Below are 14,184 nucleotides of genomic sequence, written 5' to 3'. Positions count from 1 at the left end.
TCACAGAGAAACGATAGCTCACCTAATGACGCAGGAAGGACTTTTGGAAGGAACTGACAGTGTCTTTCTTGTCTCATTTCATCAGCGTAAGACAGTATCAAATATTGCATTTTTGATTTGGAGAAATTATTTTATTTCAACCTAATTGAGATTTCTGCTTCATTTTTAAAAATTAGAGTAGGCAATAAGTAAAGTGTAGACAAAAAAGAGATGATGTCCCAATCACCCACAAACTCTGCCCTTACCAGTCTCCCGGTAGCAGTAAAGGCTGTCCTTCCTCGTCTTCTTCCTTGTGTGCATGTGCGTGTGTGTTTGTGTACATATATGAATGTATGTGTGTATGTGTTTATATATATATATACACATATATTACATAAAAGGAATTAATACTATTTATACAATCAGAAAATTATTTTACTTAATAAAGATGCCTTTCCATATTAGCCCAAATAGATAAACCTTATTTTGAATGTTTGAATAATATTGTACAAAATATAAATAAGAGTACAATATTTTAATAATTTCACATTATTTTGATTGCTTTGCACAGTTTTGATTTTTCACAGTTTTTCAATTCATCCAAAAATTTTCTTGAAATATTATTTGAAGTGAGATCACAATTTATTTCCCCCCCTAAGTGTTCTGTTCTCCCAACCCTATTTACTGAATAATTCATCTTTTCTTTATCATCATCATGTACCAAATTCTCCTCACAGGCATAAATATCTTTTTGGAATCTATTTTCTATTCCAGTGATCTATTTATTTATTATTATGGCTGCCCCACACTGTTCTAATTAAAGTCTCATGGTGCTTTGACATCTTATAAGCGAGAGAACCTAAGAGTAGTGGTTAGGGTTGTCGTCACTGGAGTCAGGCCAAATATGACTCCAAACTCTAGAGAAATAATCGTTTATTTATACCCCATGCTGTATATGATTACGGCATTCTTATATCAGTATGATATCTCTTTCAGTATACTGTAGTTCAGATTACGATTAAAATTGATTTGGGGTTGACTTTCAGTGAGGGATGTGTATTAAACAATTTATTTTTAAGAAAAAAATATTGAAATTCTTTAAAACACCGTTCTTTAAAATTTATCTTCTTTCTTATAAATAATTGACTTGGAAACAATGGTGGCTTTAATAAAGTTACAAATAAAAATATCTCAGCTACCCTGGTGACTGTCTACCCCCACAGCTCAAGTCCTTGGGTACAGAATGCAAATACTGTGTTGACAGCATAGACTGTGGGCAGCTCTTGAAGAAGGGGAGGAGGGATGGGAATAAAGCACATTTTTTTTTGAATCCTATACGACAGAAATACCTGCTATAGCCGCAAGTTGCCAGGCACAGGGGAGGGAGTACGGAAAGTAGAGTCACCTGGAGAAATTACAGCTGGCCATGGGGATACTTCAAATCAGTCAGTTGGAAAAACACCATGAGCAAAAACTCTTGAACAATCTGAAAGAAAATATTTACAAATAGTAATAATGTGTTGCCGGAACTATGTTGGCAGGCAAAATATGGTAAGACTTGAGGCAACAGACTCCAATTCTGCAAGGGAAGTCTGGTCGAGGGGCTGGACCCGGGGAGATTCAAAGGTATAATCTGACCACGTCAAGAAGAGATTGTTGGCACCAACTGACTGAAAAGCCAAATTCAGTTAGTGTTCTAGGGCAATCTGAATTGCGAAGTCCAAGAGGAAGATTTTTAGGAGTAAAACACCAAAGTCACAAAATGGTCCTACTGGTTCAGCAATATACTATTTCACCAGCAAAGTCATCATTTATCCTAAAAATAGTAGACACTCATTATCATAACCCCACCCAATGTACTGGACACTGAATCTCTTTTAATAGTACCTAAGTCCAAGTTAATACACGCAGCTAGATGAAAAAGAAAGTTTTACACGGGCACCCACAGACTTCCATTCCCCCTCACCTCTCCCTCCCTCTCTCCTTCACACACACACACACACACCACACCACATACCACACACACACACGCAGGGTCCTGAGTGGCTGCCGTCAGTTCTGTCAGGGTGAACGGGAGGAGGAAGTAGGCAGGGACCGGGCTGCTCTCCTTTCTCTTTTCCTTTAGTCACACAGCCAATCCTATTAAAATTCTCCTCTGACAAGTTCCCAGCTGTTTTCCCCACCATTCCTGCTGTCACCATCCTTGTCTAGGCCTTGATGACGACAACAGTGGACTAATTAGTTTCTAGCAGCCTTTCCTCTTCCAATCCATCGACTTCTCCATGGACAGATTTACCTTCTGACTCGGCAATCATTGCTCCGTCTTAAAATCTTCAGTGGCCCTTATTTTCTGTAGAACAAAGACCAGTCTCTGTCCTGCGGGCCGGCACAGCCCGTCTCCGAGCTGCCGGCGCCTGCAGCTGTCCTCGGGCGCATCACCGCGAGGCGAACCGCTCGCAGCCCCGCACGCCCTCTCTGTCCGCTCTCCTTTCCTGTTTCAGTGTGTGATTCCGCCAAATTGTTTCCATTTCCTTTTTCAAAATCTACATCCTTTCCTTCAAGGTCCAATTCATATCCCTTCTCTTCCTGTTTCCTTCCTGAACTTCCCCAGTGTCCATGGCCACGCTTTCCTCTGAGCTGTTTTAACAACCGTAAGTCAAGTTGCTGGGCAATACTAATTTTTGAGATTTGGGGACTATTGTAGAAGGGGGCAAAGAATACAGCCTTTAAAGTTGCAAGTGGTTTTCTCTCTGCAGAGGCAGAGACTCCAATTCACTTTTTGTGGAGGATTGTTTTAGAGGGTGGTAATGATTAGTTTTAGTCACACATTTTGGACCGGGGGTAGGAGGCCTGCACCTCTCTGCTCTTTTACAGTTAGGTGTGGGCACATGATTTACTTTGGCCAATGAATTGTGAAGTTAAGTGACAGGTGATACTTTTGGTTGGAAGCATTGAGTCAACACGTGATTTTTTCCAAAATTTCCCTGCTACATTAGCAACCAGCAGTATAACTGATAGTGGTTGAAACCTCAGTCTGGTTCTAGAGGTTGATATGCAGAAGAGCCCCTCAAATCACCAAGTTGCCTCTCCTTCGTCAGCCGGAGTCCATCGACTCATGAGTAACTACAGTTCCCCATGATTAATAAACAGATAGCAGGAGCAAGAAATTAATCTTGATTTTTAAGTCACTAAGATTTAGGGGTTTTCTACTTTCCTGCATAACCCCTAGCCTATCCTGAATAATACACTTTAGGAAAAACTTCAAAATGCACCTTTCATTCCACAAATTAAGTAGGTGCCCTTCCATTATTGTGGAAACACTATGAAAGCATTATTTACTGAAATGCAGGTGTTAAGTCACTGGATAGCTGAGCTGAGCCGTTTCACTGAGAGTTTATGTCACAACACCCAGAGTGAAGAATCTGATCGCCAGCACTTCGGAGTCATTTCAGGGCTCTGGAAATGCACAGGGATGCTTTGAAGATCAGCTAGACAGACGGGCGTGCGTGTTCTTGGGAAGGGGAGGCCTCTTTCCTCATTTCCCCAGCAGTGGGAACTGCTGCGGCTCACGGAGGAGGGACTTTTGGAGCATCCAGAAGACTGTCTGTTTCCTGAAGAGAATTGGCGGCGGGGTAACAAACAGGTCTTTTAGACAACAGTGACATTAGCAGAGGGAACTGTAGCCACAGAGAAAAATCGTAGCAGTTAGTTACTGGCTGAGGGTGAAAGCTGACTCCAGCAGACAGACTCTTTTGTGAGCATAAGTGAAGGCACCCCTGGGGAGTCCCAGAAATAATTAGAGGATATTATGGAATTAGGAGTTTGAGTCAATGTCATTTGGACCATAAAATAAAGTTGACCTGATTTATTACTGGATAAATCACGTTATTTATGTAGCAGAATTATATTTATAAAGTTTATTTATCATTCTTATTAGCTGGTTTACAATGATAGATTTTTGCTTAACACAAAAATCTCATCTTCACAAATATATTGCTTTTGAAGACAAGGACAATTTTTAGTATACAATGGGCACTTAAAATAGGTGATGGTTAATATTGGCAATGAGGTTGTGGAAGAAGTTTATTTTGAGCAAAAAAGCTTATTTTATTTTCATGTTGGGTAGAATTTAATATATCTCTAGAAAATTAAGAATCTGAATTTCAATAATAGAAAGGAACCTAGAGAGAATTCTGTCCAGTGCCTTCCAAGTGGGCTTGGAGGAGCCCCTCCTGTAATTTCAACAAGATATTATCAGAAGACTTACATTTTTCCATGCAAGCTACTCCACTTTTGTCTGTTCTGTTAGTGGGTTCTACAGTCAAGTTCATTTGAAAAATGAGTCTGCTGTTAATATAAGACTGACCTAGACCTTTGACAAGATTGATACAGTTCAACTATCTTATTTTATACAAGGTCAAGACATGGTAAATGAGTTGCCCGAGGACACATACCTGGTACATATAAAGCCAAAGAATCAGGTCTCCTACTAGCCGCCCTGGTGTTAGCAACCACAGTTGTTCTTGCTGATTTGTATTCTTTATTTGTAAAATGTATTATTTACTTATTTATTTTGTAGTTCCATAAATGTCCCATTTTACATACTTCCACTTTAACCAGACACTTAAAAAAAAAAAACAAAAAACCTCACAGATGAATGAAGTACAGTAATGAGGAAGAAAACTTCTTGGTGTGGTTGGAATAGTCCTGAGTCCCAGAATCCTGCCTTGGATTTGGAAGTAATCTGACTTGCCTCTCATGTGATGTGCCAGCCCCCTTCGTCGGAACACTACTGAGGGGAAATCCTGCCTATGTTGGATGACTGGGAAAACCAGTGTCTCATCTTTGAACAGTTGAGCCTGTTCTCTAGTTTGGTCTTTTATTGAACTCCATTTTATTTTTTAATTGAAGTATAGTTGATTTACAATATTGTGTTAGTTTGGGGTATACAGCAAAGTGATTCGGTTATCTATATATACATATATTTCAGATTATTTCCCATTAGAAGTTATTGCAAGATAGTGAATATTATTCCCTGTGCTATACAGTAAATCTTTGTTGTTTCATTCAACTTAATTTAATATCAGTATAGCATTCCAGCCATTCTCCTGAAAATATAAATACATATGCCAGTGGCCATACTTATGTTTAGCTTGACCTGGATGGAATTTTTTAAAATTTTAAATTAGTTACTATAACTCACAAATCAAAAGTGGTGCTGAATAGAATCTGTCCATTTTATATAGGAAATGAGCTCTTCAGTTTTCCACAATCCCCAGCACTCCCTTTTGCTTTCCACTGGATCTGCTTCTCTCATTTAATGGTAACCTCCCTGAACACAAGGCATTGGAAATGAGTTCCATGTGCTATGCTATATCCATGTCAGATTGTTATGTTTACCTTAAAACTCCATGGATTTATGCAAATGTTCAAACTTTTAATTCCTTAAGTGAGTGTATAACATACCTGAAGAGTGGTGCTTGCCACTTTCAAATCCCAGTTTTGTGACTCATTATGAATAAAGGGAGAAAATGGGTCCGTGAAAAGAAAAAGAGGGTGAAGTGTGTGAACTGGGAGTTTCAGCAGCTTCAGCAGCAGCATGAAAAAACGGAATCCGTGGAAACGTATATATACAGGAAGCAACCCAACATGGGAGTGATTTTTGCAGCCGGGAAGCAGTTATTTACATTATCTAGGAGGCAGAGTCAGACACAGCAGTCTCACTTGTAAAGCAAAGGACAGTCGTTGTGTGGGCTCGAAGTGGAAGGTCCAGCCTTTGAGCCGGGTCCAGATATGGAGATCTGCTCTGTCGGCGGCAGCAGCTCCAAATGCAGACGGACGCTGCCTCTGTCAAGCCAGCTCTCACCTTATGGCAGCTCTCTGGGATGCAGTCTGGAAACGCCATATGGGATATAGCCTTTCCCACATAATCCCATGGAACTGTTTTACAGTAACACATTATGAATATTTCATTTTTTCTTCACAAATCCACTTCCAAGGTGTGGAATATTCCTTTTCATTTTTTTTCCTTTGCTTTCTTGGTCCTTGGTTTAAATGGTTTTTGCTTAGCTTGATGAATACTTCCTTATCAAATTTAGGATGTTAGTAGAGAGTTTAAATTTATTTGCCATCACAGTAATAAATAAGGATTTGCTGACCTTTCTTGCTACACATATATAATAGCAAAACAACTAAGTAGACACTTAAAAAAAACAATTGGTTTGAGTTTTCCTTTCTTTCTTTCTTTTCTTTTTTTTTTTTTTTTTTTTGCCAGAATTGGGTAGATTTTTTAAAAGCAGAGTTGGCTCAATTAATTTGGTGTTCTGGTTTCCTGGAAATGTGGTCTCTCTCTGACCCAGCTTAAAGGGATAATCTTCAAAGCTCCTTTCCTATCCTATGGTTTAATTTTAACATATTACCCATCAGTCATTTAAGTTTATATATTGTTTTGAAATGCAGCTTTGGGGCTATTGCTTTGTCTCTCGATACCAGCAGAATCATTTCGTCCTTCTCCAGTGAGTGATAGCAGCTGGTTGACAGGCCAGAGTGTGCTGCAGACTGTGCAGAAAAGGGAGGGGAAAATACCATATCTAATTAAAGCAGCAGGGAACGTTTTTAGCAAGGCAAATAGTAATCCTTTATCTGGAAACTGGCCAGGGCATCAGGGTTAACAACCCTGTTTGTGAAAAGTAATCATAAAAAATAGATACCCACCATGGTGTTACAGATCCCAAGTGTCTGGGATGTCCAGGCTTACATCTCATTTAAAAAGCTTTCTTACATTCAGTGTCCCTAACACCCGCCGAACAACATTTAGCAGCTATGGAAAGATAGTGGTAGCTTCAAAGTGCCCACGGGTCTTATTTGTGCTGGATTGTAACAAGAATTCTAACTATAATCGCAGGGAGAAGAAAAATCAATTGCCCTTTTAAAGGAACAGGACATAGAGCTGTTAAAAATAAATTTCTTTTAAACAGACCCATCCTTACTGGGTCAGAAGTACCAGGAATCAACTCCAGATGCGACACTTTAATGGTTGTGTGACATCCGGTGAGCCAGTTGGCCTGCCTCACCTTCAGTTTCTCTCTTGGGAAAGTGAGGGTAACGAAATTCATCTACTACCTTCTCTGAATAGCAGGATCAGATCAAATACCATCAACCACGTGAAAGCACATGAGAAATGGAGGGCAACTTACAAGTGCGAAGTCTTCCTGTTGTTCGTACGACGTTAGCGCCTGCAGGACCCAGCTACCTAGTAACACTGGGAAGCCTTGGTTGGAAGGCTTATCAGTGAATAAGCAGGCACATTTCTCAAGAATAGATCGCATCAGTCCCCCAAACCTGTCCGTTTAATTCAGTCCACCCGAAAGTGCTCTGGACCTAGCCTCCAGGTGATTTGTTAGTTATACATATTGAGCTGAATCTGTTTCAAAGAGGGAGTCACATGGGGTGGTTGGTAATCCAACAAGTTGAGGCAGCTGTTTCAGAGACAGGCCACATAGAATCATAGGAGAAAACCGGGGGAGAGGAATTCAAAATTCATATACTTAGGAATAGTGTTTCAAGCTGTAATCAGGGGTTGAGTAAGCAAGCTCAAAATGTAGCCTCTGAAATTTGAGCAAAATAATAAAAACAAAATACCAACTATCACTTTTGTGTTTGGAAATATCTAATAACGCTGCCATTTCAAGCTGTGTCACAGTTGGCAGGGCCTCCATCCTAGAATTACTGTCCCATTTCTGGGGAGGTAAATTCTAGCTACAGGACACTTCTGAATTAAAAAGTATTCTGAGGTGAATAGTAAAATCACTGTCTCTATCTATAATTATACCTATTTCTGACTGTATTAAAACAATAAGAATACCTACAAAATGTAAAAAAAAAAAAAAAAAAAAAAAAGAACTTATTTACTGTCCCCAATCTTTACATTTTAGAATTTTTCAAATATTGATTTTGAGTTTCAGGCAAATAAACAAACAAAAACTTCTCTATTCAAATTTCATTTGCAACTGTAAAGATTTTTATTCAAATGCCTATTTGTTATTTATAAACAACCATCTACACAAGAGTTAGGATAGAAAGAATGCTTGATCTGTTTATTCGTTGCTATTATTGTTATTAAATTAATGTGTTGTGTTGGAGAGAAATAAAGGGGGAGGAAAAAACTCAAGAATAACACGTTGGGCAGTTGAACTCAAGTGGTTTCTCAAGAAAAGGTGCTTTTCTTTAGTGATTATATGGTGACCTGGAGCCCCATGAGTCCTTTTCAATCACCAAAAGTCACAGCCCAGATGTGAGAGCCTGGCAAGGGCCTGGGGTGGGGGCAGAGGAGGGGTGGTATCTGCCAAACACAGTTTAAGTTTGCATCTCTTTCCCTTTGCCCCCACCCTCTGCCCTCCAACTAAAGTCGACAGCATTGCTGTCTTGATTCTGAACTGTCCTTCGCAAGTACACCTGGAAGGCTCTGCTCTTCTCTGGGGCCAATGTCATTCTTTACTGTCTCCAGCAAACTCTAGGCCAGCAGGCTCATCTGGTATCAGTGTCATTCATGTGCAAAGTAGAAACCAAATGCATGATCTCTGAGCTGAAATTGGTCTCTCCAACAGTCCCAGCCTCTTTAAGGGGTGGCATGCACTTGAAGGTTGGTTATTAGTTCCAAATGCTGCAGAAGCATCTGCTCTCAACTAGCTAGAAATCATGTTTAATAACAAGAAAATCTACTCCAGCCAAATCCCTGTTGGGAGGGCTCCCGCATGAACAAAAGGCCCCCACTTCCCCTGATTTCCATAACAGATGTAGTATCTGATGCATGACAGCTCAGCGCAGCCCCGCGCCATTCTTCTCCTACACATCCATCTGCAAGAAGCCGCACTTTCATTTTATTAATTGCTCTGGTGGGCTACACGTTATTTTCTGTTGCCCAGAGAGTATTCTGTTTGTGCTTCATGCTACACTGGTCACAATAATAGTGATTTTTCTTAATGTTAAAGGTTATTAGCCTTCCTCCTTTACTTTGCTCTGCATCTTCCATACGCAATAAACTATTAATGCCTCCCTGGGGGGTTGACGGTTTCACTTAAGTTGGTGGGGTCTGGTCTGCCCATCCCTGGTGCTACTTCTTTGTAGTCTTATTGAGCATCCTTAGGACAAGCCAGTTATAGGGGAAAGTCATTAGCAAGATCCTAAAAACTGAATGCAATTCCTAACGCTTAAAAAAAAAAAAAACCAAACAAAAACAGAGCATTCATTTTGACATTTGTTAAATCAACAATCACTTTAAAATAGCATACACACACACAGCCACAGACAAAAACATTTGCCACTTTGGAATGACAAATGCTCTTAATTTGGGTCAGTTTTCTCCTTCTGATGGAGCTTTAGGTAAATAGTGAGGTTTGCTGCCTGATGCCACCAGTGGGCCAACTGTGACACAGCTGGCCATCATCCCACGTCACTGCGTCGTAGGATGCATCGCAGCAGCAGCAGCTGTACAACGGCATTAAAAGCGAATGGGGCACAGGGAGCGAGGGAGGAGCTGATCAGAGTTTAGAGGGAAAAAACAAAGAAAACAGAGTGCAGTAAGAAGAGGAGTTGTATAAAATAATAATGATAATAATCTCCACTTTCAGTTTTTAGTAGAAAGTTGATTGATTTATTTTACTTTTTAAAAATAAAGTAGGACATACATGTGAATTTTCATCCTCAAAAGACTCTGTTTAGAATTTAAAACATCGTAACTTGAAAGACATTGAATTTAGTACTGAGTCCAAAATCAAATGAGTGCAACTCATGTTCAGGATACACCAAAAATAAATAAATAAACAAAAGATACAGGTACAGCAGACCAATGGTAAAGCCCCAACAACACATATGTACGAATCTGCCAGGTCAAGCATATTTAAATATGATTTGCATGTTTGTGGAGCTGGCCATGTAGAATTTAGACAGGAAACAGCAAAATAAGTGAGCCGTCCCTACTACCAAAATCTCCTGAATGGAGTACCAAACTATCAGAGCAACACTGAAGCATCCCAAATGGTATTTTAGAGCAAAGGTTAAAGATTAGAGAGAAAGAAATGTATGCTTCTGTTAATCTATCCCTTTTATGGTGTTTAATATTCTTGCCTGCTGATTCTGAAAAATAAAAGAAAAAATTAATCAAAACAAAAAAGAGCAGCAAAAGCCATGACATATTTACTTATAAGTATTATGTCACTGGAAATCTTTCAAGAAATCTTTTTTGGACCTGCCACATGTCCACTTACGAAGCCACTGATAAATCTTCCTTTAAATGTAGTTACAATAAGAATCCTTCTTTGCCTATGTTACAAGCTAATGCTTTTTTATAAGACTTTTTTTTTGGGCATAAGGTTATATTCGGAAAACCCTGGCATGAAACAGGTCTGCACAACTGAAATCAGTAACACAGGAAAATGTGCTATGACTATACACTATGACCGCATTTCTTCTTGGTTACCTTTTGGAAGATTGCCCCCAAACTACTAATACCAAGAAAGAACATGTTTCTTATATTTTGCTAAATGTTATTTAATGGGAAATAAACATTAAAAAAAAATAGGCTTTATCATGTACCACATGGGATAACATCAAGAGGAGGAAAGAAATGTTTCACAGCCAGCAAAAGAGAAGCTTGTCAGTGTTCGCATCCTGCCCCTGACTTTACCCTGGTACCTTTCTCAACGCAGCTTCTTAATGGGAAGGGCAGTTTCTCCCTCCACCCCACCCCTGTGGCTAGAGTTGCAGCTGGCAGCCATGCGAACTAATCAAAATAGCCCTTGGTGAGATTTTGCTTTTGCGTGGACCTCTATTATTTTCCTTCCATTTCCCATCCCAACTTTACCTGCCCCCACACAATAGGGCTAATCCTCCCTGAGCATCCAAGACTGGAAAGAGGCTTTGGAGAGACTCTACTCAATTGTTGCATTTCACAGATGAGGAAAAGGAGTGTCAAAACATTCACTACATCAGTTACTTAAAGACCATGTGAGTCAAGGATTCTGTTTCTGGATTAGAAAAAAGCTTATGAACATCTAATTGACAGAATAATAAATGTGCTACCGTATACGTGTAAGCTTTTTAAAAACACTCAGTACACTCACATACAGTCTGTGTAACAGTCTTATCACTCCAAACTCTCAAAGAGGCGCAGTAGGCATCATTCTCTCAGCTGGCCATGCTGAAGATAAAGGAAGTGTTCTGGGTCAATTAGCAGAAATACAGACAAGACGAAGAGTGAGAAAGAGATGGGGAGATGTCTGTTTAAGCACCCCAGAAACACTGGCTCCCGACTACGTGCCAGGTACCACAACTCTGAAGACGAAAGGCATAGTTCCTGTTCTTTAGAGGTGGGTGTCGAACTAGGGTGGGAGATGTGAAAGGCAGTCTTCACAGCAGTCATACAGGGTGCTTTGGGAGCAGAGGGCATGGAAACACGTGCCTACAAAATCACACCACGCTTGACAGAGAAGGATTGTTTCCCGCTGGGCACTGAGGGATGAGCTCGGGTTTGAGTCCATCAGTCAGACGGAGGAATGGCATCCGTCATCGGGGCATCGCGTACACAGGGAGTATCGGGCTGAGGGCTTTCACGAGGTGTTTTCAACAGCGCCCTTTGACTCCTCTCTGCTCTGCTCTTCAGCATTATTTTTTCACCATAAACAATGAAGAGTTACCAAGAAATGCTTCATAACATGTACATGAGAAGATATGTAGTGAGAACAAAGCAGTAAAACAGAACTAAACAGTACAATAATATTAAAAAAAATGGCATGATTTGTACAAAAACCTTTGCAAGGTGTAGCCTACCAGGAAGGGTGACCCATAGCACCACTAACATTTTATTAAACTTGGGTTATTTTATGCCACCCTCCCTGACTTTATGTAGTTTTATTTTCTCCCCAGCTAACATTGTCTAAAGTTGTGGCTAATGGTGATCTCTGTCTTGTTCCAAAAAGACCTGAATGACAAAAGCAGCAGTGATTTGCTCCAGGAGAGAGAAGAGGGGAATGAAGAGAGAATCGGCCACCTGCCGCAAAGGCTAAAGAAAGAGGAGTTTGCAACCCGCAGATGCGCAGGGAAAACTTTTCTGCCTCTCTGTCCAAAGTAGCATGAGCCCCTACTTAATGCACACACACTTTACTGTCACCACTGGAAAATCCTGGCTTGGTAATTCTCTGCCAAAGGTGGCGTTAGGACTAGTTCAGGTCCCCCCACCCCCTGAAACTCACAAAGATCTCCACTGGAATGAAAACAAAAACTGCATCTCATTAAGTGTGTAGAAGACAATTCAGACAGAGTCCGAGGAAGGAAACTGGGGCAGGCGCTACATAAATGAATGGTATGAAAGGAGGAAATTTCCCTGTTCTGCTATTAAACAGGATTCTGGATTTGCATAGAAAATCCAGTTGCAAAGCCTTTAAAATTTTTAGCAGCACTGTTTCTTCTTTATGTCATTGTCTTCTTATAGTAAAAGAGGCGAGAAAAACCTGGGGAGGCCTTTTTGGGGTGCCGAGAGGTGGGGTGTGCTTGAAAAGGAAACCTCGAGGGGCTTAACTCTATTCATCTCGTCCTTTCATTGTCGCCTAAATGGAGGCACAGCGTTAATGCCAGTGCCCAGGCCAGGGAGCTGGCAGAGGGGCTCGGTGCTGCCAGGCAGCTGAAGCCTTTCACTGGTGACAGCTTTTCTCCCAGTGTGTCCTGTTAGGAGTTTGAGTTGACAGACAACAAAGGATGGGGAGCGGGGAGATTGGACAAACAAGCTGAACAACCATCACCTTTCTCCACAACGGTGCCTTGGCTAGTGGACAAAGGGAGAAAATCTACTCTGGGAAAGGGTCGGGCTCTCCTGCCTTGGGTTACCTTTAGTGAACACAGGAACTCAAGGGCAAGTCTCTCAGCTTCATCCAGCTGGGTCAGCTGTCTGGGGGGCCTTGGGAAAGGAGAAACTCCTTGCAAATGGATCTGGGGGAAGGAAGAAAGGCTTTGTCAAACACTCCAAGGATGAAAACTTATTTCTCAAAACTGTAATGAGAGGCTATAAGAGGTATCTTTTCCCACCACTCACACAGTGCCTGGTACCCAGCAGATGCAACAATGAGCTGTGTTGAAATCAAAGAATGGGGTGCTAGTATTGGGGACATTATCCAAAGTCTTAGACAAACTGATCTCGGATCTCAAGCTTTCTGGAGCTCTGGTGTGGTTTACTTAAAATTCTCCATCCGCTTGAAAGAGCCAGGTGGCATGCTGGTGGTTTGCAAGTAACAGCAATGAAAACCATTTTCATTTGAGCTTTTTCTGTCACATGGCTGGAACTATCCAGTGATATTCTGAGTATCAGACCACCTCATGGTACCAGCCACAAAAGCTCACAATAGATTTTTACACTACCTTGGACAAGCACATCTTTGAGGACAACTGGATGCGTGGGTGGGTGGGGTCATTAGGCAAAGCCTGTGCAAGTGGTCAGGAAGCTAGTCTGACAAAGCCAACGACTGTATTTCTTCTTTGCTTTGCCTTCTGTCAGCATGTGTTTATATGTTGTGACAGAGAAAGGACCAGAGCAATTCTCCTGCACTGAATGTTATTCTAGCAGTGTTTCCAAATAAAAACATGACTCTGGGTCTGGCTAGTGAATAGGTCTCCAGAGAAATGTAAAGACTCATTTTATAGACAAATTAACAAACAAGGTGGTTTGTCTGGAAAGAAAGGGACGGTGTGAAACCCGAGTGGTTGGGATACGGTCTCCTGAATGGAGGGCCCACACGTGCTGGTGTCTTAAGCAACTTGATAACTATTCCAGATCGCTCCTTTGTGAAATCCCGCCATGGGAAGAATAATGATGTATGAAATAAAGATGCCCCGGCTCCACAGGGAACACAGAGAGGATGCTTCAAGCTATAATGTGTGGTTTCTGATGGGTTTTGGCTGTGACCCCTGCACACAATTTCTGTTCAGCTGTGTGGAGCCGAACAGCCTCCCGCAACCCTAAACGCCAGAACCCACACACCCTCTTCTGCTCCTGCTGGAAAAACATTCTCTCACCCAAGTTCACTTGTAAATTTCTTTCATCACAGACACTTCCCCACCTTGGCACCCCGACAGCCAGCTATCGTGGTGACACCTCATAATTACAGTTCTCCAGCAAAAAGTATTGGAAAATCTGGTGATAAATTGCTTGACTTCTGT

At 41.1% G+C, this 14,184-nt stretch overlaps 1 long non-coding RNA gene across 1 annotated transcript in view; it reads right to left on the bottom strand.

The window, feature by feature from the left end:
- Positions 1-9,535: 9,535 nt before the first annotated feature.
- LOC106728943 overlaps positions 9,536-14,184 on the bottom strand; it is a 345,556-nt gene continuing 340,907 nt past the window's right edge. The window contains exon 11 of the long non-coding RNA XR_001365214.2: positions 9,536-12,960. This is a non-coding gene — a long non-coding RNA (uncharacterized LOC106728943). The remainder of the gene's footprint in view (positions 12,961-14,184) is intronic.

This window comes from Camelus ferus, chromosome 5 (assembly GCF_009834535.1).
Source record: "Camelus ferus isolate YT-003-E chromosome 5, BCGSAC_Cfer_1.0, whole genome shotgun sequence".
Taxonomy (NCBI): domain Eukaryota; kingdom Metazoa; phylum Chordata; class Mammalia; order Artiodactyla; family Camelidae; genus Camelus; species Camelus ferus.
This window is presented reverse-complemented; position numbering and strand designations above follow the sequence as displayed.